Raw genomic sequence first — 6,424 nt, 5'->3', positions numbered from 1 at the left:
ATTTTTAAATACTTGGTCGAAGGTCTTGATAAAAAGGACATAAAAATACAACATGGTGTTCATCTTCTTTATCAGCTGTACAGAGAGGACAGTTTCTTGTCGTTTGGTTTGGTGCGTACCGAAACTTGTGAGCGTTGATTTCGGATACTCCTGCGCGGAAACGAATAAGAGCAACTCTGTACTTAATATCTTCGATTAATTCAATGTATTTCTCTTTTTCCAAGCATGTTTTGTAACAATTATAAATGTCGAAACGTTCACTGCATTCTAAAAAGGAGAACCATTCTTGACAAAAACAATCTTGTAAACGTCTTTTAAACTCTTGTAAGAAACACTTCTCATTCCCAACCATTCCGTACATCCACACAGCAGCAAAACCATTACAACATAAAAGACTCTGCACATGATTGTAAGACCCAATTTGTGTGGCCCTTCGATGCCAAATTACATAAAGCTTTATATGCAATCTTTGAATATCTTGAATCAGGTTGCTTCAGCAGTGTAAACCAGTATTTCACACATCTGACTGCAGAGTTAATATATAGCGGATGTCTTCCCAATTCACCATACACAATGTTGTTTGGAGTTCGAATTGTCACTTTCAGAAACTTTTTACACGCAAACAGGTGGATCCTTTCCACAGAGTCATACTTTCCATATCCCCATAGCTCTGAAGCATACAAGAGCATAGGGGCGATCCGTGCGAAAAACACCTTTGCCGAATGGCAGCCAAGTCTGTTCAGTAATCTAACGATTTCGATCACTCCCTTTTTCGCAATGGTTGTCTTTGTTTCTACTGCAATGTTCCAGCTCAGTTGGGTGGACAGGGTTACACCGAGATATTTAAACGAGTTCACAATCTCTAGACGATCCATTCCGTAGAACCACTTCTCTTTCTGTGCAATGTGCCCGCCCTTTCTAAAAATCATGACCTTAGTCTTTGTCAAGTTCACGTTCAGACACAGTTTATCTGCAGAGCAGAGAGAGAGAGAGAAATTTCGTATTCTAAATTTATTGATAGAGGAAAGAGGGAAACAGAGAGAGGAGGGAAAGGGAGAGAAATCGAGATAGGGGGAAAGAGATATATATATATTTGTACTCTAAATTTATTATAAGATAACAGAGAGGGAGGGGGGAGAAAGAGGTACCGTGAGAGTTACAGAGAGTGTGAGGGGAGAACAGCGGTAACCTTCCATTACCTAGGGTTTCTTCCCAGCATGACTGTGAGGTCTTGACACGCACCATGCCAAAGACCAACAGAAGACAATTTTAATGATGAACTCGAACTGCCTGAATCTGTGTTGCCTTTCTCATTGCAACTCGGCTGCATGATCACATGCCTGTATTTGTCATGTAAATTCTTACAACCCCGGATACAAAAACAAAACCAGAAAATGACGCCACAGTTTAAACAAAAAAAGCATGGCTTTGATTTAAAATAGCAGCATTAACACCTAAATGTTTCTTATAATGCAGTAAAACTATTACATATCTGATTATTCTTATTCACCTATTTCGTCTCCTCTACCCCTGTGCGTGTATTGTACAGTATGTGCCTCTTGTTTTATGGACTGGGCCCGCAAAGGAGCTGCGCCTTCGGCTATCAGTGTGACTGACTTTTAGGGTTTTACGTCCTCTTAGACAAACTGGTCTATATTGGGACAGGTATTGGTAATACGTTGAAGTTATGGTGTGATACTTTGATTCGAACAAGCCCGCTGTGGCTGTCTTCTTCGACACACCAGCATTGGGTTTGTCTCGTCAAAGTATCGAAATACGATCATTATAATCGGAGACGAGAGATCATGCATGCGTGTCTTCGTGGTTTCCAAGGCCCGAGTCTTTCGCTGTGAACGTGGGATTTTTTCGTGCGCATGTGTTCACACGGGGGTGTTCGGACACCGAAGAGAGTCTGCACAAAGTTGACTCCGAGAAATAAATCTCTCGCCGAACGTGGGGATCGAACCCACGCTGATAGCGACCAACTGGCTACAAAGCCAGCGCGCTACCAACTGAGCTGCCTCCCCGCCGCGCTGTCAGTGTCAAGTTACCTAAAGGCAGAGGGGAAGTGTTTAACTACCCGTGTCAAGCACACGCTTATCCATTCGTGCATTCCGAACGCGTGTACTGGAGTGACTGACAGGGGCTTGTCTGGACTTGACTGCGCCTGAACTGATGCGTTGTTTAATCGAACACTGTATAATGTCTATTGACAGTTCCTTCTTTTGGTTTAAATACATATCTATCCAACAGTCCGAATTACAATAGAAAGGGCAAGATGAAGAAACACAAAAGCACGAGGCTCAAATAAGTGCTACCAAAATTAAACAGAAACGTCTCTGGCGAACGTATTAAACAGTATAAGACAGTATGAGCATAATAGTATGTATACAGAATGCTATACAGTCACGCAGTCCTTCTGTTTTACTGTCCGTACTCAGATAACGGATGTTTTAGAGTCAAACGAGCTGAATCTGTGCGTATGCCTTCAAAGATGGCTCCACACGATTGAAACTAAAACTTATATTCGTAGTCCTACTATTATCCCGCCAGGCACTCCTTTCAATACTTTTCTTCATATACCACCAATAGTATTATGCTTTTAGATATCGTTGTTAAATGATGTATTTTGATGCTGTTACCGCTGTCTGTCTCTGTCTTTAGATCTCTCCCTCTCTCTCCCTCTCTTTCTCCTCCTGTCTGTCTTTATTTATCTGTTTCCGCGTCGGTCTCTCCGTCTGTCCCTATCTCTGTCTGTCTCCGTCTATGTGTCTGGTTTAATGCAAGCAATGATAAGTGTATAGCCTTATCTATACATATTTAATTAATATAGGGGCCTATATCATAGATTATATAATGGTATGATACATGAAGATTGTATAGGGACTTCTGCTACACTTATGGTGTAAAACACATGGGATGAATCATGCTGTGTTGCTTGAAAGTACAGACTCGAACATCAAAGCATTTGGTGTCACTCGGTTCAAAATATTAAAATGTATGGTTAGTGCACGTCCAATTTAATTGTGATTAGGCTACACCGCCATAGTATATAGGTTGTGTATATGTAACATGGTGTAATCGGCGTACCGTTTCCGCACAGTCTTCGACTCGACGACTCCATAACCCCACATACACGTGAACATCAAAAGATCTCCCAAACTTCTTTGAATATTTTAATCAAAATGTTTGTAGTACATACTCAGAAGACGACCCTTCAACTCTGTTGAAACAATTCAGGGTGTTTCCGCTAAAAATGTGTCTGTAAATCAAGTTCTTAGATGAAGTTAAACAAAATTATCCTTACATAGCCCGTAAAAGCCCGCGAGGTAAAGGCAGACAAAAACAATCTATAATTGTAACCCGTTATGGCGTAGTTGGTATGTCGTTCGCCTGTGGTCTCCAAGGTTGCCGTGGGTTAAAATCTCATGTTATTTTTTGTGTGTGAAATGTGACGCAGGGATCCCTTTGAACCCATTCCTCTTGTTTTATGATTGTTGGTTAATCATCTTTTATAGTTCATGTTACAAACTTCTTTAATTTGGCAGGTGTTTTTATTTTTTAATTTTGTATTTATTTTTGGGGTCTTCTTTTATTTCATTCCAGGGGTGGGGTAATAAGCGGGCGGTTTAATGATCCTTATGGTCCCTTTGTTTATTTTCGGAGGAGTGGGGTGGGGGGTGGGGGGGTGCTGCAGGTTATCTAACTCACTAGGCATGACTGTTTCGCTAAATGGAGCAGCAGCGTCACTGAGTGGGGAACAGGGCACGAGACTGTAGAGTTATGGACCCTCGTGTACAATCAGTGAGAGCCATAGTGAAACACAATATTACACATTTATGAACAACACATATTAATTACTTCACGCCATTACCTCAGTTATTCCCATAGTAGCAGAAACATTTTTTGAACATTGTCAAATATATGTCAGGGCTAATAGTCTCGGGTGCTGTTTTACTTCACAGTTATTTTTCAAGGTTGTCAGTAACATCAGAAAAAATATCACATACTTGAATGTTGTCCAAGAGCTTCAAGGCATAGTCACTGATGTCATAACTTCAGTTATTGTCAAGATTGTGGGTCATGAGAACTTAATTATAATATTAATAGTTTTATGATAACAATAAAATTAAACAGCAACAAAAAAATATGAAAAAAATGATAAGTGTAGTACTTGTCTTACATTATGATAGTCCTGATTTTGTGATAAATCGCCAATTTTCAAGTGCTCTACACAAGGCTAGATGTTATTAGAGGTCAAGGAGGTCAAATACCACGAAAAGGCAAAGCAACCAGAGCATCGGTGGCTGGCAGAGGAACCTCCCTCCGATTGGGCCACCAGAGGTAGAGGTGGAAAGGAGAGGCTGGTGCAGCGGGGTGCCCGAGCCTCAGAAGGATAATTGGCGATGCAGCAAGGCCATTGATATCAGCGTGAACTTGTTATCAGCTGGTGCCGTTATCGGGTTACAGCCGTAGCCCTTTCGCCGTGGCTTCGCCGAGCTAGCACTGTAAGTCAGATGCTGACCACCGGTTCGCGGCGCCCCAGGACCATGTTTTCAGCGTTCCTTTTCGTGTTGGGATCAAGTTACCGTGCCCTGGCCAAGAACGCTAGCATTGAAGAAGGGGGAGAAAAGTTATACCTCCCCATCTTCGGTTTATGTAAACGACTAGGGCTCCTTGCATTAGGAAGTATATCACTAGCAATACTCGTGCTCCTCACGGGATGTAACAAATGTTTTATGATTTTCATTAATCACTGATGGTGTGGATATTAAAGTGTCTATGCGAATCCATCCCATGATCAATTGCTATTATTGTTGCAATGGTCGACTTATCTTGTCTGAATAATGACTGATTTATTATTGTATTCATAGCTTCAAAGCGATGGTGATTGGAGTAGATTAGCTCCCCTGATCAGCGAAGCCTTATTTGACTATCAGTCATATGATAACCACACATATGATGGTTAAAACCCTTATAACTTTGGAACCAGCCAACCATTTTTTTTTAATGAAATTAAGCATGAAGACGCAGGCCATTAGTCCCTTCAACTTAAGGGAAAAAAAAGAAGAAACAAATCAACTCGATTTTCTTCGAAAAACATTTCGCTGTGATTTTGTAATTCGTAACTGCTATTTTGTATACCCTTCCTCGGAGTATGTAATAAAAAAAAAGTGTCATCGAAATATTCCCAGAACTTTGGGAGATATGGATGTTTATGCATTGGAGAATCAAACACTAAAACCCTTATAACTTTGGAACCAGCCAACCATGTTTTATGAAATTGAACATGAAGACGCAGCACATTAGTCCCTTCAACATAAAAAAAAATTAACTCGAATTTGTGAAACATTTTGCGCTGTGACTTGATATTTTCTACTGCTATTCTGTAGACCCTTCCTCAGAGTATGTAATGAAAAAAGTTTCATTGAAATATTCCCAGACCTTAGCGAGATAGGGCTGATTATGTATTTTGACCATCGGGCCCCGTAATGACCTTGACCTTTGACATATCCAATATAAATGTTGCACACAATAGGCTATCGTGTGTCTACATCTACCTACAAAGTTTGGTTGAAAAATACTTAGCGGTTCAGGATTTATCGCAGTTCCTATATTGTGACATACATGTATACATACTTGGTTTAAGCGTGTTTATTCAAATTTTCATACACACGTTTCAAACAATAACAACATTGAGAACGTTAACAAGCAGATTGCTTATGGACACGTTCTTGAAATTATAATCAAAACACATTCAGATAGCAAAACATGGCGAACAAGTGATAGCTTCAGTACTTATCTTGATAATCTTTAATTATATTTTATACAAATAGGGTTAAAAGAGAGAGAGAGAGAGAGAGAGAGAGAGAGAGAGAGAGAGAGAGAGAGAGAGAGAGAGAGAGAGAGAGAGAGAGGGAGAGAGAGAGAGAGGGAGGGAGAGAATGCCTGGCTACATCAATTGCACAGTTAATATAATATCAGCCGAAGCGATTAGTTAACATAACATAGTCTTGTACAACAGAGAATATTTTCGTGTTCAAAGATATAGTTAAATCAGTATTTCCAAACAAGAGTGTTTTGCAGTCCAGAACGTGTGTTGGCAGACTATTGAATAAAATGGTTCTATGTTCTTTAAATGTTGGACAGTGTAATAAGAAATGTTCAGAATCTTCCGGGCATGCTCCACACGTGCATTCTAAATTATCAGAGAGGTGTCGGTTAACTAAGTCTTGTTGCAAATTGCTCATGTTTAATCTCAACCTGCTGTGAAGTACCTGTCCCTGGCGGTTGCCTAAATAATAATACGGTGGAACAACAACATCTCCATCGGTCAAATACCTTTTAAATTCACCAATTGACTGCGTTTGTTGTATATTTTCTGGAAGATTATTCCACAAAGCTGTCGTTGAAGGAAAAAATG

This window comes from Littorina saxatilis, unplaced genomic scaffold (genome assembly GCF_037325665.1).
Source record: "Littorina saxatilis isolate snail1 unplaced genomic scaffold, US_GU_Lsax_2.0 scaffold_943, whole genome shotgun sequence".
Lineage (NCBI taxonomy): Eukaryota > Metazoa > Mollusca > Gastropoda > Littorinimorpha > Littorinidae > Littorina > Littorina saxatilis.
This window is presented reverse-complemented; position numbering follows the sequence as displayed.